This window comes from Scyliorhinus canicula, chromosome 1 (assembly GCF_902713615.1).
Source record: "Scyliorhinus canicula chromosome 1, sScyCan1.1, whole genome shotgun sequence".
Lineage (NCBI taxonomy): Eukaryota > Metazoa > Chordata > Chondrichthyes > Carcharhiniformes > Scyliorhinidae > Scyliorhinus > Scyliorhinus canicula.
In genome coordinates, this window is record NC_052146.1 from 79,416,725 (window position 1) to 79,441,379 (window position 24,655).

The 24,655-nt window shown below is 46.3% G+C and overlaps 1 protein-coding gene across 2 annotated transcripts in view; it reads right to left on the reverse strand.

Annotated features, from left to right (window-relative positions):
- Positions 1 to 24,655, reverse strand: part of LOC119964361 (glutathione hydrolase 1 proenzyme-like) — a 177,734-nt gene that overhangs the window by 142,756 nt on the left and 10,323 nt on the right. Inside the window, exon 1 of one of the 2 annotated variants that reach the window (XM_038793750.1) lies at positions 20,453 to 20,566. The exons of the other annotated variant lie outside the window; for it this stretch is intronic. The gene's annotated coding sequence lies outside the window, so the exon portion shown is untranslated. Of the gene's footprint in view, positions 1 to 20,452; positions 20,567 to 24,655 lie in introns of those variants that run through there. 2 annotated transcript variants of the gene reach the window in all.

A 24,655-nucleotide genomic window follows, 5' to 3' on the forward strand; every position in this document is an offset into this window, starting at 1 on the left:
CCCCATCTTGCAAGTAATGATGAACTTGTTCCCCAATGGCGGTTGTTCCCGAATCTACTTCCATCTTTAAAGGGCGCCTGAGTAGTAAAATGGTTATTGGAGTCACTCTGCCCACGTCAATGTGCTTCAACGCCAACACGTTCCACTCAGTTGACTGTTATTCCTCCCTACTGTGAATAAATGCCAGTGTCTTCCCCCTTCTTGGGCCAGGCAGGCTCTGCTTGTCTCTGCATCTATGCCTCAAGTGACCTGTTTTACCGTAATGCTCAGATACTCTCGGCCTCAAGGGACCTGCGCCTGTCTGGGACGTGGCTTCCCTGCAATGAAGACACTAATCGAAACTTGCCACCCAATCAAGGTGGCGGCTACTGCCCCAGTTCTTCCTGGGCTGAATCTTCCCCTATCTTTACCGTATGCTTTGTTCCTGATGCTGTTACTTGTAGCCCTTTGCTCTAGTTGGTGGACCTTTCCCCCAGACACGTTTTACAGTCCTGGTTCCTTTCTCTGTCCCCTCCATTGATAAAGCTATTTCCATTGCCCTTTTTCAAATCCAGCTCCAATTCCCCAACGTGATTCCCCCACCCCACACACCAGCCTGTCGCTTAACATATCATTCAGGGTCGTCCAGAAATCCACCATTTTCCTCAAGCCAGCCATAACAACTGCAACAGATAAACCTGGGGCCCTCCCCATTGAATTGAACTTATACCACTGAGAGATGATGGAGGGTTTCAGGTGATAATGATCTCTAACTAATTCCACAGGATCATTAAATGATTTGGAATCAGGGATCTCAGGGTAGATGAAGCTTCTTGTTACACTGTGAGAAAAATAAATCTCTGCCTTTCTTCCCCTTCTCTGAAAAAGTAATGCATAAGCTCCCCATATTGCGCCCAATTTTCCTCATCCGCATGGAAAGGCTCAAGCTTATGATGATGTTCTTTCCACCGGGCACTGGAAATAACTAGGAACCAGGCCTGGAAAGCCTACTGTGTTCATCCCGTGACTGGGTCCTTCTACCTCGTCGCCAATGTAATAACAGGAGCTCTAGGTGACCATCAGTAGATAACTGCAACACAGTTTATTTAGACGCAAAAACTAATTACAGAAAATATAAAGGAACATTACAATACCAGCCAGCGACCCCAACTCTTGACCCAGACTGGATCTGTTCTGCAGGTTTTAAAGGCCCCTAACCTGCTGGAATTGTGTGCGCTTTGCCCTGATATGTTGGGCATCATGTGGCCTCCGAGGTTTGCTGAAGCCTCAGTCAGGGAGGTCACATGCTGTTTAGCTCACTGGGCTAATCGCTGGCTTTGAAAGCAGACCAAGCAGGCCAGCAGCACGGTTCGATTCCCGTAACAGCCTCCCCGAACAGGCGCTGGAATGTGGCGACTAGGGACTTTTCACAGTAACTTCATTTGAAGCCTACTCGTGACAATAAGCGATTTTCATTTCATGTTCGCCGCAACACCTGTGAACAGGATAGGAACAGTTTCTCAAATACTGGCAGGTTAAACAATAGTTTGAGTCAGGAAATAATCTGCAAGCTGGTTCCTGAAGGATATTGCTTTTGCAAAACAGGGGATCCAAGACATCTGTATTCAGCAAGTAGTCCTGGGTCTGCTAACTGTATTTAAAAGTGGGTTTTGCCCTGAGATGGGTGTTGTTTGAGTGGAGATAAAGATAGCAGTTCAGAGCTATTGTTTCATTGTATTGTTAAGCATTGTTTAACTGATACTTGTAAGCTATTGTCTTTATGATGTTGAAGTTAGTAATACTGTGATAGCAATAAAGTTTGTTCTAATATGCCATATTCCTATGTGTGTGTGTGGAATCACTCCTGTGGCAAAGTATCCTTTCCTCACAGTCTCATAAATTAAATTAAATATTGGTTTTCTGTCCAGTACCTTAGCAACTGTAGGGACCTGGCCTGGGAAAAATTTGCCGAGGATGATTGGAATGAATTTTCTTTCTCTCCCTCTGTAAATTTCAAACCACAGATGAACAAGAAATTGAGGCACATCTCAAAATGCCTGGCCATGGTCTCCTAAACCATTCAAACTTGTGTCTTGTGAGAGTACCTTTAAGAAATGGATGTTTAAGCAATGTACCTTTAAGAAATGGAGCAGCTCATATTACTGAAGTGATGTCAGAGGGTGGGGTGAGCTGAGCTGAGCTCACTTCTGTTTTTGGTTTCAGTTTTGATGAAAAGAGCTTGGGTGTGTCTGTGTTTTGCAGTGAGCTGGATCTGCTGTGATCTCTGCCAGGAAAGACTATCTCTGAATCATTTGGGTGATTTAAACTCATAATAGTAATGTCTTTAACCTGATGTGTTCTGAACTGAAGGATTATTTAGTGTTGTATTATTTTCGGGGTTATCTTTGAAGTAACGGGTGTTAAGTGATCCAATGTTTATTTAAAATGTTAAGTTGAATTCAGGGAATAAACATTGTTTTGTGTTTAAAAACCCCTGTGTCCATAATTGTAATACCACACCTGGAGAACAAGCCGTGTGCTTCAAAAGCAACAATACATTAAAGGGAGAGGTTGGTTAAACTCCATGATACATTTTGGGGTTCTGAAAACGCCGCTCCCATAACACTCGGGATGATGTTGTGTTGAGAAGGCACATTGATCAACTTTTAGCAGCTAAGGTCAAGGTTGCCAGAGACAGAGTCAACTGAGAGTTTGTAACAAACTTCACTCTGTGCAGAAACTTTGGACGGGATTCTCCGACTCCCGCCGGGTCGGAGAATCGGCAGGGGGCGGCATGAATACCGCCCCCACTGGCTGCCAAATTCTCCGGCGGAGATTTGGCGGGGACGGGAATCGCACCGTGCCGATCGGCGGCCGCTGACTGTGGCCCCTCCAGCAATTCTCCAGCCCGCGATGGGCCGAGTGGCCGCCCGTTGCCGGTGGATCCCGCCAGCGTATGTTACACTAGGTATTTGCCGGCGGGACCTGGCTGTGCGGGCAGCCTCCGGTGTCCTTGAGGGGTGCACAGGGATCTGGCCCCGGGAGGTGCCCCCACAGTGGCCTGGCCCGCAATCAGGGCCCACCGATCCGCGGGCGGGCCTGTGCCGTGGGGGCATTCTATTCTTCCACACCAGCGGCTGTACGGGTCCGCCAGTGCAGAGACGAATCCCTCTGCACATGCACTGAGATGACGCCAGCACACGCTGGCGTTCCCGCGCATGCGCCAACTCCCGCCGGCCAGCAGAGGCCGTTCGACGCTGGTTGGCGTGGCGCCAAGCCCCTTCCCCACTGGCCGGCAGGACGCAAACCACTCCGGCGCCAACCTTGCCCCTGAAGGTGTGGAGGACTCCGCACCTTTGGGGCGGCCCGACGCCAGAGTGGTTCACACCACTCCTCAGCACCGGGACCCCCAGCCCCGCCGGGGAGGGGAGAATTCTGCCCCTTATGTCAAGTGTTTTTTTATTGTCAGTATCCTGCTCCTTTTGAACTTTACATACCAGCACCATTGCAAGGTGGCAGATCGTGGACGTAAGAAAGAAGGAAGGCACATGGCACAGAGTTGCGGAAAGGGAATGGAAGATGGGGACAAATGAAGAGATACATGCTTTTACCAGTTTATACATCAGAAGAAATTGTGGGAGGAGAAGGAAATGGGATGTGGAAGGTGAGTTCAGTAGGAGCACATTACATTCTTCTGTAGTTTCAACTGTGCCACTGGCCCTGGCTTCCATCACAGTGACCACACCAATAATTGCCAACACCATCATCTTCATGGGGTGAGGACATGTAACCATGCCTGTCCCCTGACACGAAGAGGGCCCAGAGGACAGGAATGCAGGCGCCTCAGACTCTGCAATTATCCATCAGGGTTGAGGTTTTTTCAGCTTGTTTGTGCACCATGGTACAGGAAGCCATTCAAACAATGGAGAGTTACCAGGAATGCCGTGGTATTCCAGGACAGTATATTCAAAGGGATTGACACCGCTCCTGGCAGCAAAAATGTGCATTGCCTGCCTGGTGGCAGGTTCTGGGGGCGGGATTCTCCAAGCCTGCGCCGGGTTGGAGAATCGCCAGGGGCGCGGAAAATTACTGTCACGCCACTTCGACGCCAGGTCGCTGATTCTCCAGCAACCGGAGAATCGGCGCCAATCACGTGCGCACAGTCAGCGCGGAGCTAGGTGGGGCCCGCTAAAATTGGCCCCCGCGGCGATTCTCCGCAGGAGACGGGCCGAACTCCTGCCGAGGTCCACCGAGTCCCGCCGGCGTGGTTCTAACCTGGTACCACCCAGAAGGAGCTCAGACCTGCGGCCGCTGTGGACATCCTGGTTGGGGGGGCACGGGGATCTGACTCTGGGGGAGCCTCCACGAGGTCCAGGCCCGTGATCGGGAGGGGGCCTACCTCCTTCCGCACAGCCCACTGTAAAATCTCCGACATGTTGCTTTGCTCTGCGCCGGCATGGAGACGGCCATCGTGCGCATGCACGGACCCGCGCTGGCTGTTGCGTGCATGCGCTGACCTGCGCCAGTCTGGCGTACACCACTCCGGTGTTTACGCCGGCGTCAACACTTGGATATCTGCTCTGGGCTGCAGGGAACTTGCAGTAGGAGGTGTAGGATCCTATCGTTGGGGTCCATGTAGGTACCAATGACATAGGAAGGACAAAGGAGGTTATTCATTGTCAGTATGAGGAGCTTTGCACCAAATTAAGATGCAGAACCTCAAAGGCCATAATCTCTGAATTTTTACCTGAGGCATGTGCAAACTGGTATAGAAGAAATCAGATTAGGAGGATGAATGCGTGGCTCGAAGGCTGGTGTGAGAACAGTGGGTTCCAGGTTGTAGGACACTGGCACCAACACTGGGGAAAGTGGGACCTGTACCGTTGGGATGATCGGCACCTGAACCGAGCTGGGGCCCATATTGTTGCGAGTCACACAATTCGGGAAGTAGAGAAGGTTTTAAAGAAAGTACTGGGTGCAAAGGATCAAATTTGGGAAGAAAGGGTAAATCAAAGAGTAAACACAAGGCCAAGGGAAGGGTATTAGGGACTGGCTTAGCACAGGGCTAAATCGCTGGCTTTTAAAGCAGACCAAGGCAGGCCAGCAGCACGGTTTAATTCCCGTACCAGCCTCCCCGAACAGGCGCCGGAATGTGGCGACTAGGGGATTTTCACAGTAACTTCATTTGAAGCCTACTTGTGACAATAAGCGATTTTCATTTCATTTTCATTTCATTGCATTATTACAGGAAATGAAAATCTAATCTAACAGTCAATCAACAGATGAGATGAGAGGTTATAAAAAGAATGAAAAGATAAAACTAAAAGCTCTGTATCTGAAGGCAAATAGACTTCAAAACAACAGAGCACAAACATAGAAATAAATAGGCACGATTTGATAGCCATTACGGAGACATGGCTGCAGGAGGACATGGATTGTACCTGACTATTAAACGGCACAGGACACTTCGGAAGGAGAGGAAGCGATGAAAATGTGAAGGGTTGTCTCTGTTAGTTAGTGATGGTTTGAACACAATGGAGAGTATTACCTAAAGTTGTGGAAACTAGGGTGTGGAAACAGTTTGTGTAGAGATGAGAAATGGTACAGGCAGGAAGTCATTTGTGTACAGGCCCCCTAATTGTAACTACTTGGTGGAGTGGAGCTCAAAGGAAAAAATAATTGGAGCTTGTCAGAAAGGCACGGTGGAAATGATGGGGGGTTTGAATCTACATATTGACTGGAAACGTCAGATGGGCAAAGATAGCCTGGATGAGGAGCTCATAGAATGTTTGCAGGATAATTTCTTAGAGCAGCACATTCTGGATTCAACCAGAGAGCAGGCTATACTGGACCAGGTATTGTGCAATAAGTTGGGACTAATTAATAATTTCATCGTGAAGGAGCCCCTAGGTGGCATCGACCATAATATGATTGAATTTTACATTCATTCAGAGGGAGAGAAGAATGGGCCAAGAAGAGTATTTTAAACTTAAATAAGGACAATTATGAATAAATAAAAGCTGAGCTGGCTAACGTGGATTGGCTAATTAGGTTAAGGGTTCAGTCATTTGAAATTCAGTGCTGGAAGATATTCCCTCTGGAATCCTGCCCACCCCAATCCAGACACAATTTCACAATGGGATGGGCGGGCCTCAGATGGGAAACCCACCCATGCCTCTATTAAGGCATTTATGTAGCCATTTTATGGATACTTAAGAACCTTTTCTTGCCCACTTTCAATTTTTAGGCTGGGGGTGCATGCCAGAGCAGGGCAGGAAATAGAAAATGAAACAAATCCCCTTCTCAGGCGGGAAAGGGGCCATCGCCACAATATGAAGATCCCTTTGGATTTGGAGTGCCCTCCCGTCTGGGATCTGGGATCTGGAAGCCCCGCACTCCGAGCAGAACCAACATCATTCCATATATTTGTGGAAAGAGGATCAGCAACAACATGTTCGGATTGCAATTAAACCTTCAGGGTTGGGGGGGGGGGGGGGGGGGGGGGGGGGGGGGGGCAGGATGGCATGGTGGTTAGCACTGCTGACTCACAGCGCCAGGGCTACGGGTTTGATTCCAATCTTGGGTTATTGTCTGGAGTTTGTACGTTCTCCCCCGTGTCTGCATGTGTTTCCTCCGGGTGCTCCGGTTTCCTCCTATAGTCCAAAGATGTGCAGGTTCTGTGGATTGGCCTTGCTAAATTGCCGCTTAGTGTCCAAAGCTGTGCCTCCCATCAAAGAAAAGACGGACTGGAACTAAACAGGGCCAACTCACCGGATAAGGTCTCAGGACCCAACTCAGGCCCCGATCTTCCTCACCACCCGTGAAGCACCCACCAACAAGAGGGGAATAATCCGCTCAATTAACAATAGGACTTCCCATTCCCTTGTGGGAACCACACAATCATCAAGGCACAAAACTAGGATGAATGCTCTGGCCCCAGCTGAGGTGGGAACACGTCCCAAGAAGAAGATGAATCATCGATCCACTGAGCAAATTTCCTCCTCCCCGACACAACCAGCCACCCACCGACATGCCGACTCTCCTGCATCCAGGCGGTCCACTGCCGCAGCCCTGGCTGGGGGGGGGGGAATAACTCAACCAGGTCATCCACCTCCATAAGACCATAAAGCCATGAGACACAGGAGCAGAATTAGGCCATTCGGCCAATCGAGTCTGCTCCGTCATTCAATCATGCCTGATATTTTTCTCATCCCCATTCTCCTACCGTCTCTCCGTAACCCATGGCCCCTTATTAATCAAGAACCTATTGATCTGTATCTTAAAGACACTTAGTGATTTGGTCTCCACAGCCTTCTGTGGCAAAGAGCTCCGCAGATTCACCACCCTCTGGCTGAAGAAATTCATCCTCATCTCTGTTTTAAAGGATTGCCCCTTCTTTCTGAGGCTCTGCCTTCTGATTTTAGTTTTTCCTACGAGTGGAAGCATCCTTTCCATGTCCACTCTACTCGGGCCTTGCAATAACTGTAAGTTTCAATATGATTCCCCCTCTTCCTCATCCTTCTAAACCCCAACAAATACAGACCCAAAGTTCTCAACCGCCCCATATATGACAAGCTCTTCATTCCAGAGATCATTCTTGTGAACCTCCTTTGGACACTTTCCATGGCCATCACATCCTTCCTTAGATACAGGGTCCAAAACTGCCCACAATACTCCAAATGTGGTCTGACCAGAGCCTTATACAGCCTCAGAAGTACATCCCTGTTCTTGTATTCTAGCCCTCTCGACATGAATGCTAACATTGCATTTGCTTTCCTAACTGCTGACTGAACTTGCACGTTAACCTTAAGAGAACCTTAAGAGAACCTTAAGGACTACTAAGTCCCTTTGTGCTTCTGATTTGCTAAGCATTTCCCCATTTAGAAAATAGTCTATAACTCCATTCTTCCTTCCAAAGTGCATAGCCTCACACGATAACCCTTCACGTCAAGCATTGGGAATCGTGCAATACAGGACCAGTGAACGGCAAGCCCAATTCAATCCCGGCCTCAAAGACAGGTTACTTGAGGAGGAGTTTATAGAATGTATCCGCGATAGTTTCCTAGAACAGTATGTAATGGAACCTACGAGGGAACAAGCGGTCCTAGATCTTGTCCTGTGTAATGAGACAGGATTGATTCATGATCTCATAGTTAGGGATCCTCTCGGAAGGAGCGATCACAATATGGTGGAATTTAAAATACAGATGGAGGGTGAGAAAGTAAAATCAAATACTAGTGTTTTGTGTTTAAACAAAGGAGATTACAAGGGGATGAGAGAAGAACTAGCTAAGGTAGACTGGGAGCTAAGACTTTATGGTGGAACAGTTGGGGAACAGTGGAGAACCTTCCAAGCGATTTTTCACAGTGCTCAGCAAAGGTTTATACCAACAAAAAGGAAGGACGGAAGAAAGAGGGAAAATTGACCGTGGATATCTAAGGAAATAAGGGAGTGTATCAAATTGAAGGAAAAAGCATATAAAGTGGCAAAGATTGGTGGGAGACTAGAGGACTGGGAAATCTTTAGGGGGAACAGAAAGCTACTAAAAAAGCTATAAAGAAGAGTAAGATAGAGTATGAGAGTAAACTTGCTCAGAATATAAAAACAGACAGTAAAAGTTTTTACAAATATATAAGACAAAAAAGAGTGGCTCAGGTAAATATTGGTCCTTTAGAGGATGAGAAGGGGGTTTTAATAATGGGAAATGAGGAAATGGCTGAGGAACTGAACAAGTTTTTTGGGTCGGTCTTCACAGTGGAAGACACAAATAACATGCCAGCGACTGATAGAAATGAGGCTATGACAGGTGAGGACCTTGAGAGGATTGTTATCACTAAGGAGGGAGTGATGGGCAAGCTAATGGGGCTAAAGGTAGACAAGTCTCCTGGCCCTGATGGAATGCATCCCAGAGTGCTAAAAGAGATGGCTAGGGAAATTGCAGATGCACTAGTGATAATTTACCGAAATTCACTAGACTCTGGGGTGGTCCCGGTGGATTGGAAATTAGCAAACGTGACGCCACTGTTTAAAAAAGGAGGTAGGCAGAAAGCAGGAAATTATAGGCCAGTGAGCTTAACTTCGGTAGTAGGGAAGATGCTGGAATCTATCATCAAGGAAGAAATTGCGAGGCATCTGGATAGAAATTGTCCCACTGGGCAGACGCAGCATGGGTTCGTAAAGGGCAGGTCATGCCTAACTAATTTAGTGGAATTTTTTGAGGACATTACCAGTGCAGTAGATAACGGGGAGCCGATGGATGTGGTATATCTGGATTTCCAGAAAGCCTTTGACAAGGTGCCACACAAAAGGTTGCTGCATAAGATAAAGATGCATGGCATTAAGGGTAAAGTAGTAGCATGGATAGAGGATTGGTTAATTAATATAAAGCAAAGAGTTGGGATAAATGGGTGTTTCTCTGGTTGGCAATCAGTAGCTAGTGGTGTCCCTCAGGGATCCGTGTTGGGCCCACAATTGTTCACAATTTACATAGACGATTTGGAATTGGGAACCTAGGGCAATGTGTCCAAGTTTGCAGACGACACTAAGATGAGTGGTAAAGCGAAAAGTGCAGAGGATACTGGAAGTCTGCAGAGGGATTTGGATAGGTTAAGTGAATGGGCTAGGGTCTGGCAGATGGAATACAATGTTGACAAATGTGAGGTTATCCATTTTGGTAGGAATAACAGCAAACGGGATTATTATTTAAACGATAAAATATTAAAGCATGCCGCTGTTCAGAGAGACTTGGGTGTGCTAGTGCATGAGTCACAGAAGGTTGGTTTACAAGTGCAACAGGTGATTAAGAAGGCAAATGGAATTTTGTCCTTCATTGCTAGAGGGATGGAGTTTAAGACTAGGGAGGTTATGTTGCAATTGTATAAGGTGTTAGTGCGGCCACACCTGGAGTATTGTGTTCAGTTTTGGTCTCCTTACTTGAGAAAGGATGTACTGGCGCTGGAGGGTGTGCAGAGGAGATTCACTAGGTTAATCCCAGAGCTGAAGGGGTTGGATTATGAGGAGAGGTTGAGTACACTGGGACTGTACTCGTTGGAATTTAGAAGGATGAGGGGGGATCTTATAGAAACATTTAAAATTATGAAGGGAACAGATAGGATAGATGCGGGCAGGTTGTTTCCACTGGCGGGTGAAAGCAGAACTAGGGGACATAGCCTCAAAATAAGGGGAAGTAGATTTAGGACTGAGTTTAGGAGGAACTTCTTCACCTAAAGGGTTGTGAATCTATGGAATTCCTTGCCCAGTGAAGCAGTTGAGGCTCCTTCATTACATGTTTTTAAGGTAAAGATAGATAGTTTTTTGAAGAATAAAGGGATTAAGGGTTATGGTGTTCGGGCCGGAAAGTGGAGCTGAGTCCACAAAAGATCAGCCATGATCTCATTGAATGGCGGAGCAGGCTCGAGGAACCAGATGGCCTACTCCTGCTCCTAGTTCTTATGTTCTTATGTTACGTTGCACGCCATCGAATCTGATGCACCCGGCTCCAAATCCAGATTACCAAAGCATGGCAGCCAGTTTTCAAACTCGATCTCAAACCCGCCTTCCAGAAGTCACCAGGGACCAGGCCACACACCACCCAGCCCCCATCTCCCAAACCCGTCATGATAGATGACACACCATGCAACAGGATCTCGATGGCAGCAGGCCTGCCTTCTCAAGGGATAGTGCTCTTTCGAGTGAAACAGCCTTCTCGTGCACCTCCGCTGCTTCTGAAATTCTTCAAAGTGTGCTCTGATGGCCTGCACCGCAGAGCCGTGATCTTCAGCATTTTAAATGGTGGCCAGCAGCCAGATGCACACAGCACTGCCAAGGCGACAGTCTGTTCAGCAGCGACTGTGCCACTGCAAGCTGGGTCCCATGCCAGCCCATACCAACCACCACAAACAAACAAGGATATTATTATTTTATCTCAGCTCTTCCTGGCAAAAGCACCAATCAGGAATTTCCAGGTCAAGCCATGTGGCCCACGAAAAGACAAATATGAAATGTGCACCAGGATAAAATTATAAATGAAAAGACGAGCAGAGCCGGAGATCAGGAAAAGACGACTGCTTCTGTGCTCACATCACGTGACCCCCCTCCCAAAAAATTGTCAATTTTCATAGAGTCCCTACAGTGCAGGAGGAGACCATTCTTTTTAATCTTTATTAGTGTCATAAGTAAGCTTACATTAACACTGCAATGCAGTTACTGTGAAAATCCCCTCGTCGGCACACTGCAACGCCTGTTCGAGTACACAGAGGGAAAATTTAGAATGCCCAATTCACCTGACAGCACGTCTTTCGGGACTTGTGGGAGGGAACCGGAGCACCCGGAGGAACCCCACACAGACACGGGGAGAACGTGCAGACTCCGCACATACAGTGACCCAAGCCGGGAATCGAACCTGGGACCCTGGAGCTGTGAAGCAACAGTGCTAACCACTGTGCTACCGTGCTGTCCATCGAGTCCACACCGACCCTCTGAAAGAGCATCCTACTTAAACCCAATCCTCCGCCCTATCCCCATAACCCCACCTAACATTTTGGACATCAAGGGACAATGTAGAATGACTGCTCCACCAAACCTGCACAGCTTTAGACTGTTGGAGGAAACCGGAGCACCCGGAGGAAACCTACGCAGACGCAGGGAGAACGTGCAGACTCCGCACAGACAGTGAACCAAGCCGGGAATTGAATCCGGGTCCCAAGCCTTGTGAGACAGCAAAACTAACCACTTTGCCACCGCGCCAACCCTGGCAGAAAAAATAAAAACTAAGCATATTATATAAACAGCGAGATATTGCAGAACTCGGAGGTACAGAGGGATCTGGGTGTCCTGGTGCATGAATCACAAAATGCTAGTATACAGGTACAGCAATTAGAAAAGCTAATGGAATGTTATCATTTATTGCAGGGGAATTGGTTACAAAAGTAGGGAGGTTATGCTCAGTTGTAGGCACTGGTGAGTCCACATCTGGAGTACTGTGTACTGCAGATGTGTCTCCTTATTTAAGAAATGATGCAAATGCATTGGAAACAGTTCAGGAAGGTTAACCAGACTAATACCAGGAATGTTTGGGTTGTCTTATGAGGAAAGATTGGAGAGGTTAGGCTTGTGTCCGCTGGAGTTTAGAAGAATAAGAGGCGACTTGATCGAAAACTTTAAGATCCTGATGGGTTTTGACAGGGTGGATGTGGAGAGGATGTTTCCTCTTGTAGGAGAATCTAGAACAAGGTCCACTGTTTAAAAATAAAGAATAGATAGCTTCAAACAGAGATGAGGTGAAATAGTTTCTCTCAGAGGGTAGTGAGTCTCTGGAACTCTCTTCCTCAAAAGGCAGCGGAAGCAGAATCTTTGAATATTTTTAAGGCAGAGCTGGATAGATTCTTGATTAACAAAGGCTATTGGGGGTAGGTGAGATGCAGATTTGAGGTTACTGTCAGATGAGCCATGATCTTATGAAATGGCACAGTAGGCTCGAGGGATCAAACGGCCTCCTCCTGCTCCTTATTCATATGACTATTAAGAGCAGCAATAATATAATGCAGTTTTGTGCACCATGACTATTAAACAAACCAGGAAATACAAATTTTACTCTAACTGCATCATGGAATATTGTTAATTTGGCAGGAAAATACCACATTCATTATTCCTAATGCTGATTTTGGTGACTGCCTCAGCCCTCATTGACATGTTGTACACATTTACACCATATGGACATGGTGGCATTAAATTCATTTTGGGTGGTAGGATTCAATACCTGCAACCCAATTAAATTGCACAAGATCTTTTCCATTCAGTAAAAGCAGTACATTGATAAAGAAGATCATCTGCACCCCCGTCAGACGTTTAGCTGCTGTTGTATAAAGAGTCAAAGGTTCTTCTCCTTTTCACAAACACCTTTATTTCACTTTCCACTCTCCTTATTTCATTTGTTTCCCACACAAGAGGACAACATTTACCATTGTTCCCCAAAAGGAAAATTATAAAACCTTCTGCGCTTGAAACCCCATCACATAAACTTGCATTGGACGCATCACTATAAACTATGAGTTTCAAGTGCGTAAGGTCACCTAAAACCGGGAACACAAAGCACACTCCTGCATTTTTAGTTTGACCAATGCATTATTTGCTCTTATTATGTCTTCCACTTTGGGATCATTCATTTTTGTACTCAACTCTAAGACATCAAAACACACATCCAGTCCAGTCTGTCTACCTAACCAGTTCAGTTGCCCAATTAAACTTTGCAGTTGCTCTTTTTCTATCTTTGAAACCATTGCGTCTTTTTGTGAAACCCGGCCACGACTAATTGCTATTGGGCTGATGCTTTCCAAATAAGATTGCTGACATAAAGTTGCCCCTAACTTAGTCTGTCCGATTTCCAGTCCAATATATTTAAATGCACTGGAAGCCTGACTTCCAACCCTGAATTCTTTCCTCAAAACAGAAATTACAATAACTTCGAAATCACGAGTCCCACCCCATAAAAAATCATCGACATGCATCATAAAGATGCCAGAAAGATTTCCTTTATAGTGCCAGTAAAACATTGCAGGATCTGCTTTCAACTGGCAACAGCGTAGCTTTAACAAAACTGACCTTACCGAAAAGTACCACACTCATTTAATCCATATACACAACAACTTCCAGAGTACCCCTTCTGTGTTAGCTGTCTCTTTAGGAGGACGGAGAAAAATGTCTCTCTGGAGCTGATGCCCCTGCAAAAAGGCAGCTTTTAAATCTATAGATTTGTATTAAAATAACCTTTCCTGCCAAATCCTGATCTTCTAAGTTTTATTCAAATCCCCTTGCCACAAGCCTGGCCTTTGCCTTATAAGTTCCACTCGGAAGAACCTTTTCCATGTAAATCCATCTGTGGAATAGAGCTTTGTCCCCTGTCCGGTACTTCTGTGTACCCCAAATTCACTCCAACTATGCAGTTCTTGCTGTTTGGCATCTTTGATAATTTTTTCATCTAATTTATTGGAAGCCCAAAATCTCATGTGCATGTGGGCTTCTACTCCTATTAGTATTTGTAGTCTTACTCATGTTCCGAGATCTTAATAAACTATGTCCCCTCTCCCGCCTGATATCTCGTTCTGTACTGTTACTGCTTGATCTTTCCCTTCTGCTGTGGGATGTCCTTCAATAGTTCTCGACCTTTTTCTGTGAACCTGTTCACTATCCGATGTACTATCTGAACTGGCACTGCGTTTCTGTGCCCTCCATTTTTGAACTTCGTGTTCCTAATCTATTTTCTTGACTCCCTTCCCTCAGTGAAGTGGCCTTCCCTGCTCCACTAATAACAGTTGCATCCTTCCACTGACTAGACCCTTCAGGCATGAATGTCACTTTTCTACCAACTTTTGGCAGTTGTCCTTTCGGAAAAGTGGCCTGTTCTAAATCATCAGAAGTGTTGTGTTCCTCTACAGAAACCCTGTCTCTATCAGTTAACTGGTCCTCATAGTTCTGTAACACATGCATACCAGATGACTCTGGTTCCTTGTCATGTCTGTCTGTTCTGTCTAAATTTGAAAATTTGTAACCGGTACCCATTATCCTTGATGAATGTACCCTAACAGTTTGATTACCATGTTGAAAAGTAATTGTTTTGCCATCTATGCCTATGATCTTCTCTGGGCCTTTCCATTCTTAAAAATTGTCTCTCTTACTGTATACTATGTCTCCTTGCTGAAAAATGGTATCTGATGGCCCTTCATTATGTCTTAAAGCTCTGCGAATTCTTTCAGAGACTTCTGCTTCCAAAAAAGCTTTTCTACTGCTATGTAATGCATTTAAATGCTCAGCAAAGGCAGAGCTAATTGTGGTCCCTTCCCAAGCTGGAGACCGGTCATCTAAAATGTACATAATTTTAGGCTTTCTACCAAACACTAATTGATAGGGACTATAGCCCCCAACCATCTGCAATGAATTAATTGCATGTGCTGCCCATGCTAAAGCTGAATTTAGCGTGCAGTTTGGTCTATCTGCCAAAATTTCTAGAGCATGTCATCTATTACCGCAGGGTTTCTTTCACACACACCATTACTAAATGGGCTTTCCACAGCTGTATGCATAACTATGATATTCCTGTTTTCACACATATCCCGAAACTCATCATCAGTAAATTCTCCCACATTGTCCATAAGGAATTTTGCGGTGGGCCCATTCCTGCCCCTATTCATTTTTCCACGACTTGAATCAGAATTACTCTCTTTTCTTTACTTCGTACAATCGTTGATTGACTAAATCTGGTTGCTAAATCTACAAAATGCAAAATAAATATATTATTGGCTTTATCCCAGATCTTAAGGTCCATGGCCACAATGTCATTAAAATCCCTGGCTAAAGGTAGGGTTACTATCGGTCGTGCTAGTGTCCTTCTGTACTTCCTACAAACTTGAAAATGAATGAAAATGAAAATTGCTTATTTTCACAAGTAGGCTTCAAATAAAGTTACTGTGAAAAGCCCCTAGCCTGTTCTATCAGTTTAGTATAGTCTTCATCCCTTACCCCTGCATCCTTTAATAAACTTTTCAGCCTCCGAGGAGACGGATGCACAAATTGCTTATGCAGTTTTAATACAACAAGCTTTTTATCAGCTAAAGTCCCATTTTCAACTGCCATTAACACATCCTTAACAACTGTACTTGAAATATTATTTGTCAGTAATGGAATACAATAGTGTCCCAACTGTGTAAATTGTAAGTCCACCGTCTTTCCAAAAACTGTTGCCTTATCGTGTTCCATATCCAGTTTCATGTGTGCTTTCTTCATCGACGGTCTGCTCAGAAGCAAAGGTATCTCACTTGATCTCGCTGATACCTAAGAAAGACAAAGACCCAACGGAATGTGGGTCATACAGACCCATATCTCTGCTGAATGCAGACGCCAAAATACTGGCCAAAATCCTAGCCAAAAGGCTAGAAGACTGTGTACCTGAGGTGGTCACAGAGGACCAGACGGGCTTTGTCAAAGGTAGACAGCTGACCGCGAACATCAGGCGCCTGCTGAACGTGATAATGACCCCCTCCGGGGAGAGAACACAAGAGGTGATCGTCTCCCTGGACGCAGAAAAGGCCTTCGACAGAGTCGAATGGATATACCTCATAGAGATACTGGAGCGGTTCGGGCTTGGAACAGGGTTCACCGCTTGGGTAAAGCTCCTGTACAACGCTCCCATGGCGAGTGTACAGACCAACAATACCAACTCCCAATACTTCCAGCTGCACAGGGGCACCAGACAAGGATGCCCACTGTCCCCGCTGCTGTTCGCACTAGCAATTGAACCGCTAGCAATCGCGCTCAGGGCAGCAAAAAATTGGAGGGGGATCCGAAGGGGAGGTAGAGAGCACAGAGTCTCACTCTATGCGGATGATCTGCTCCTCTATATCTCGGACCCACAAAGCAGCATGGACGGAATCATCGCGCTCCTGAAAGAGTTTGGAGCCTTCTCGGGCTACAAACTCAACATGAGCAAAAGTGAGATCTTCCCATTACACCCGCAAGGGGGGGGGGGGGGGGGGGGGCAGCACTAAAGGGGCTGCCATTCAAACAAGCTCGACATAAATTCCGCTACCTGGGGATCCAAATAGCCCATGACTGGAAAGGGATCCACAAATGGAACCTCACCAGCCTGACGGAGGAAGTTAAAAAGGACCTGCAAAGATGGAACACACTCCCGCTCTCCCTCGCGGGGAGAGTTCAGACGATCAAAATGAACGTACTGCCCAGGTTCCTCTTCCTGTTTAGATCCATTCCGATCTACATCCCCAAGGCCTTTTTCAAAGCGCTGGACAAACTCATCATGGCGTTCGTATGGGGGGGTATAAATGCTAGGATCCCAAAGAAGGTCTTACAAAAAACAAAAACCAGGGGAGGGTTAGCCCTCCCGAATCTACAATTCTACCACTGGGCAGCAACAGCCGAGCGAGTAAGGGGATGGATCCAGGAGCCAGAAGCTGAGTGGGTGCGTGCGGAGGAGGCCTCCTGCATGGGAACCTCCCTCCGGGCCCTCGCCACGGCAGCACTCCCATCCCCACCCAAAAAACACTCCAGCAGCCCAGTGGTGACAGCCACCCTCCAATCCTGGAACCAACTGCGGCAGCAACTTGGCCTGACCAAAATGTCGAACAGGGCTCCCATCTGCAACAACCATAGGTTCAAACCAGCACTGACCGACGCCACCTTCAAAAGGTGGAGGCAGGACGGGGGGACACTGACAGTCAGGGACCTATACACGGACGACAGGATCGCAACACTGGACGAACTGACAGAAATTTCAGCTAGCTGGGGGGAACGAGCTACGGTACCTGCAGCTCAAAAACTTCCTACGAAAGGAGACAAGGACGTACCCACAACCGCCACGACAGACACTACTGGAAGACCTACTGGACGCAAGTATCCTAGAGAAAGGGAACTGTAGTGACATGTATGACCGACTGGTAGATAGGGACGACACCGTACTGGACGCAACAAGGAGGAAATGGGAGGACGACCTGGGGATGGAGATAGGGTGGGGACTCTGGAGCGAAGCACTGCATAGGGTCAACTCCACCTCCACGTGCGCAAGGCTCAGCCTGACGCAACTAAAAGTGGTACATAGAGCCCACTTAACAAGAACCCGTATGAGTAGGTTCTTCCCGGAGGTGGAAGACAGATGTGAACGGTGCCAAAGAGGCCCGGCCAACCACGCCCACATGTTCTGGTCCTGCCCCAGACTCGTGGAGTACTGGACAGCCTTCTTCGAGGTTAGGTCCAAAGTGGTGGGAGTGAGGGTGGAGCCATGCCTGATAGTGGCGGTCTTCGGGGTTTCAGAACAGCCAGATCTATTCCTGGGGAGGAGGGCGGACGCCCTTGCCTTTGCCTCCCTGATCGCCCGCCGTAGAATCCTGTTTGGCTGGCGGTCAGCAGCACCGCCCAGAGCTGCGGACTGGCTGTCCGACCTCTCGGAATCTCTCCAAATGGAGAAAATCAAATTTGCCATCCGAGGGTCGGACGACGGCTTCCACAGAACGTGGGAGCCATTCATGCAACTGTTCCGGGACCTATTTGTGGCCAATGTACAAGAGGAAGAATAGTCAGGGGAAGGTAGCGGGAGGGGGGGGGGCTACAGGTTCGTTACGGGGGTTCGATGGCTAGCTAAGGCCCAAAACCAAACTAAATAAACATGTTGAGGGGGGGGGGGGGGGGGGGGCGCAGTTACTACTACGAAGATGCTTACCTGTAAATATGTATGTTAATTTTTGCGTGTTTGTTTTTTTTTCTCTCTCTCCTAACAATTTGTAATTTGTTCAATATAAAATATGAAAACTGAATAAAAACATTTATAAAAAAAAAAGGTATCTCACTTGATACAACATCTGTGCTAATGAAATGATTCACTCCGGCAATATTACAAGGGATCACCACTCTTTTCAGCAACTTCAGAGTATTATCATCCCCCAAATCTGAAACTTGTGGAACTTGCAAATTCCATAACCTTGCTACGATTTTCAGCATTCAAGGAGTCCAGGTAACATTTTAACCAGTCAAGTCCACACGCAGAAGATGTGCAGCCACTGACCAATACAGCACAATTGAAGGATTCTGCAACCAACACCCTCAATACCAGAGTAAAACTGCTTGTTAATAGGACATTGCCTTCTTTCTGGTCACTATCTATTTCCTCTTCTGACTCTTCCGTGTCATGTGTCGCTTCAAACACTTTATTGTAACCTGTTGGACAATTGAAAGCATAATGGTATTGAGAATCACATTGAAAACATCGATTATCATGCCCCGTGCATCTCTGGGGTTCATCTTCCTATTGTTGGTTCTAACTGGGTTTCTGTCTTCATAATTTCCAGGTCCCGATCTCCTTCTGTAGTCTTGGAACCTGTTTGTAGCTGTGCGAGTTCGCCATCCTGTTAGTGTATCTTCCATTTTCTGCTTTATTGCAGACTGACCTATTTGGGTCATCAGAGCCATCAGAATCGAATGTTTCCCCAGAAACTTTTTTAAAGCTTCTGTCATCTGACCGAATAAGGTATCCTTATCCACAACACTGAACTCCTGTCAAAGCCAGGAGCCTATCCATGTTGCTCACTCTTGCACAGTCAAGTAATTTAAAGGCCAACACAGACTGTGGAAATTCCAGGTTGTGTTTCTGCAGCCTTTTATATAATCTGCCAAATTCCATTATATAGTCTTCAATGGATAAATCCTCCATTTTCCGGAACTTATCAAAATCCGACCATGCTTCATACGCACTTAACAAGTCATCTTTCTTATAAATCTTGTCCATATAATGTAACAAAGTCGCCAGACCTTCTTCTGAGTCTAACTCTTCCAATTCCCGCTCAGAAAGCACTTTGCTCCGAATTTTACTGTCCTAAGGTAGAGAAAGAGCCAATGCCATACCTTGTTTCCTCTTTCCCAAGGCAGTTACCTTAGTCCACATAACTACTGCACTTCTCCATTGGTCGTACGATCCCCTTTCAGAAAATAAGGGGGGTGGGGGGAGGGGTAGTCATATCGAGCCATCTTTATCCTAGGTTCAGCCATTTATCTTCTTTTTTTCTTCTTCTCACTCTCTCCTTGGTTTGGTCTGGAAAAGTTGTATCTTTCAACCCTTCACATTTGCACAGCAACCATCCTCTGCTACCATTTGTTAGACATTATAGCTGCTGTTGTATAAAGAGTCAAAGGTTCTGCTCCTTTTCACAAACACCTTTATTTCACTTTAACAGACTCTGCACAAAACTCTAACATCACATCACTTGACACAAAGGTCACCTGAAGCCTCTTTTCATAATCAGTGTCAATTATTGGATACTTAACATAAATGAGACAACTAATTGGAATGTCTCTTAACCCATTACTTAACACTCTCTGCCTTTTCTGTGTGTACCTGGATGTCCTCCTTGAACCCTATTTTTAGATGATTCCTCTCTTCCTGCCAAAGATCCTATACCAAAGTCTCAAATGCCACATCAAGCAACCTTGGAGCACATTCTCTGTCCTTTCTCATCGTTTTTCATTCTTCACCATATTCAGAATAATTCTGCAAACAGTTTCACCACCAGAATGGACCTTCCCTTTAATAGGTGCAGACTGATTTTAAGTAGTAAAGGTTAACTTGAGGTGGTGCTAGCTTCACACAAATGTGGGTCCCCTGCTGAGGTATGCAGCCAGTTAACAGAGTTTAATGTTACTAATACTATTATAATTTAAAGTGGAATGAACGGAGCAGGTTAATGACTCATCACGATTCCCGTATCTACTTTCGGGTCTTAGTCAACCTTTCCCCCAGTAGATACATGAGATATGAATCCTGTAGCCCCACTGAAATAACTTTATACTGGAGGCACACATTTCAACAGAGAAATATCTTATTATTTCCATTCATTCCATCTCTTGTTCGTTTGTAGAGAAAGCCACACAAATATGAAAAAATAAGTTGCTTAAAAATGCAGAAAATACATAACTTTACCTTCTGTGATATGACTTTACAATGAGAAATGAAGCCTTTAAGGTATGTGGATTGAAGATGGATTAATCCAGTATCTCCCACCGTGGTCTTGACACAATTGAACATTGTTCAGGAACTGGAGTCTTTGGCACAGAGATACTGTACTTATCAAGCTTTATTGAAAGATGTGTTAAGCAAACATTCAATTGGCATGGTATTTGTTAACATTTAACTTCAAGAGGTTGAAGGTTGCAGCAAATGTGCAATGATCTCTTCCTTAACCCTCAGACTGCCATAATCAGGGAAAAGTGCTGTTTCCATGGTCTGCCTGAGTCAACCTCATTGATTGTGACCAAAAATGAATTAAATCTTGTTCGTTTGCCCCAACCTTTATCCCACCAATTGTGCCCATGTCTTCAGCCATCAGGGATTCCTTCATTCCAACTGTCCTCCTAAAAGATGTGGTAAAATGGTCAATGGCCTGAATTTTAGGCCCGATTAAAATTGGACTCTGAGGGCAAGATTTACCTGAATGGGAACAGAGTCCCATACCGCACGCGATCAGCCAGGTCCTCCCCGGTGATTGGAGCGCCGACAAACAACATGCCAAAACGGCCATTTGGGTAGATCTAGGGCCTCAGCAAAGACCCCCCTGACGAGGCACACTTAGTCCCATTTTCTACACTGAGGATCTACGCTCGCCAGAATTTCCCAGTGCAGGGAGATCCGTCATTCCAACTCCCAAACTCTCCCAAGCCACAACTGACCTATAAGGGGGTCCTCTCAACCTCCCCGCCGCCCCCCCCCCCCCCCCCCCCCGGACCCATGCAGGGTGCACCTGGGCCCGATCCCTGTCACATGAAAAATTCCAGCTTGGCGCCTTGGCAATGCGAGCCTGGCACCATGGCAGTGCCAGGTTGGCACCCAGGCGGTAGTGCTAGACTTTCTGGCACCCGCATTTCCTGCCATTGCCATATAGGGAGTAAGGTTAGATGCAGCCAATACACCTGGAGATGGGAACTGGGGGTGGGTACCTGGTGCCCTGCAGAATTGCAATCGGCAACTCCATTGGGTGTTGCGCCTCCTGCCCGAGACTTCATTGGCTGGGGGCCAGAGAAGCTTCTGGAAAAGTGTGAAGAAGGGAAAAGGAATTCACCACCAGGACCCTCCGCAGCAAAGACTCATGCAGAGTCAACAGGGAAGATTCAACGGTGGACCAGAGGACAGGTGGGGGCGGTGCGCGAGACCCACCTCCCCAGACTGAGGCTCTGAGACAATCGTAACTCAGAGAATTAGACTGGCAGCTTGATCGGGTTCATTGACATGGGTAGTATTAGAATCTTGGGATTATTGTAGTTAGGATCATTTATGGCAGGTAACTGTTTTACAGTGTTTGATAATAAACTTGGTTGAATTGTAAACCTGTGCTTGCCCTTTGATCATCTTGCCAATAAGGAAACCTGGGTAAAACATTTGAGTAATAAACTGGTTGAAATGTCTGAGTTTTACAGACAACAATTTGGAAGACAGATTTTGGAAAGGAGTAAAAGCAACAGGGTTGTTATGATGGGAGACTTCAACTTCCCCAATATTGACTGGGACTCACTTCGTGCTAGGGGCCTGGATGGGGCAGAGTTTGTAAGGAGCATCCAGGAGGGCTTCTTAAAACAATATGTTGATAGTCCAACTAGGGAAGGGGCTGTACTGGACCTGGTATTGGGGAATGAGCCCGGCCAGGTGGTAGATTTCAGTAGGGGAGCATTTCATGAGCAGTGACCACAATTCAGTAAGTTTTAAAGTGCTGGTGGACAAGGATGAGAGTGGTCCCAGGGTGAATGTGCTAAACTGGGGGAAGGCTAATTATAGCAATATTAGGCGGGAACAGAAGAACTTAGATTGGGGACGGATGTTTGAGGGTAAATCAACATCTGATATGTGGGAGGCTTTCAAATGTCAGTTGAAACGAATTCAGGACCGGCATATTCCTGTGCGGAAGAAGGATAAATACGGCAAATTTCGGGAACCTTGGATAACGAGAGATATTGTAGGCCTCATCAAAAAGAAAAAAGGAGGCATTTGTCAGGGCTAGAAGGCTGGGAACAGACAAAGCTTGTGTGGAATATAAGGAAAGTAGGAAAGAACTTAAGGAGTCAGGAGGACTAAAAGGGGTCACGAAAAGTCATTGACAAACAGGGTTAAGGAAAATCCCAAGGCTTTTTACACGGACATAAAAAGCAAGAGGGCAGCCAGGGAAAGGGTTGGCCCACTGAAGGATAGGCAAGGGAATCTATGTGTGGAGCCAGAGGAAATGGGCGAGGTACTAAATGAATATGAGGTATTCACCAAAGAAGAGGAATTGGTTGATTGAGTCTGGAGAAGGGTGTGTAAACAGCCTGGGTCACATTGAGATCCAAAAAGACGAGGTGTTGGGCGTCTTGAAAAATATTAAGGTAGATATGTCCCTAGGGCCTGATGGGATCAACCCCAGAATACTGAAGGAGGCTAGAGAGGAAATTGCTGAGGCCTTGACAGAAATCTTTGGATCCTCACTGTCTTCCATTGATGTCCCGGAGGACTGGAGAATAGCCAATGTTCTTCCTTTGTTTAAGAAGGGTGGCAAGGATAATCCAGGGAACTACAGGCCGGTGAGCCTAACATCAGTGGTAGGGAAATTACTGGAGAGAATTCTTCGAGACAGGATCCATTCCCATTTGGAAGCAAATGGACGTATTAGCGAGAGGCAGCATGGTTTTGTGAAGGGGAGGTCGTGTCTCACTAACTTGATAGAGTTTTTTGAAGAGGTCACAAAGATGATTGATGCAGGTAGGGCAGTGGACGTTGTCTATATGGACTTCAGTAAGGCCTTTGACAAGGTCCCTCATGGTAGACTGGTACAAAAGGTGAAGTCACAGAGGATCAGGGATGAGCTGGCAAGGTGGATACAGAACTGGCTAGGTCATAGAAGGCAGAGAGTAGCAATGGAAGGGTGCTTTTCTAATTGGAGGGCTGTGACTAGTGGTGTTCCGCAGGGATCAGTGCTAGGACCTTTGCTGTTCGTAGTATATGTAAATGATTTGGAGGAAAATGTAACTGGTCTGATTAGTAAGTTTTCAGATGACACAAAGGTTGGTGGAATTGCGGATAGCAGTGTGGATTGTCAGAGGATACAGCAGGATTTAGATCATTTGGAGACTTGGGCGGAGAGATGGCAGATGGAGTTTAATCCGGACAAATGTGAGGTAATGCATTTTGAAAGGTCTAATGCAGGTAGGGAATATACAGTGAATGGTAGAACTCTCAAGGGTATTGACAGTCAGAGAGATCTAGGTGTGCAGGTCCACAGGTCACTGAAAGGGGCAACACAGGTGGAGAAGGTAGTTGCCTGGTATGGAGGGCATTAGCTATGAGGAGCAGTTGAATAAACTCAGTTTGTCCTCACTGGAACAACAGAGTTTGAGGGGCGACCTGATAGGGGTCTACAAAATTATGAGGGGCATCGACAGAGTGGATAGTCAGAGGCTTTTTCCCAGGGTACAGGGGTCAATTACTAGGGGGCAAAGGTTTAAGGTGGGAGGGACAAGGTTTAGAGGAGATGTACGAGGCAAGTTTTTTACACAGAGGGTAGTGGATGCCTGTAACTCGCTGCCGGAGGAGGTGGTGGAAGCAGGGACGATAGTGACGTTTAAGGGGCATATTGACAATTACATGAATTGGGTGGGAATAGAGGGATACAGACCCAGGAAGTGTAGAAGATTTTAGTTTAGACGAGCAGCATAGTCAGCGCAGGCATGGAGGGCCGAAGTTCTAACAAAGACCCTCAGTATTTCTGAAAAAGTGACAATTTTGTCAAAGCTTTTTATCTTGCACTTTTCAGGACAATTTGCAAGAACAACAAATGAAAAATGAAAACCGCTTATTGTCACGAGTAGGCTTCAATGAAGTTACTGTGAAAAACCCCTAGTCGTCACATTTCGGCGCCTGTTCGGGGAGGCTGGGACGGGAATTGAACCGTGCTGCTGGCCTGCCTCGGACTGCTTTAAAAACCAGCGATTTAGCCCAGTGTCAAGGGAACAACAATATATACTACATGAGAAGAGAGTGCTGACTGGTTGGCAAGGGGATTCCGATTGGTACAGGAGTACCATCGAGAATGTACCAGATGATAGTGACTGACAATTAACTGCCGAGCATTGTTAGAAATTTAAACTCAGCACCTTGGCTCTA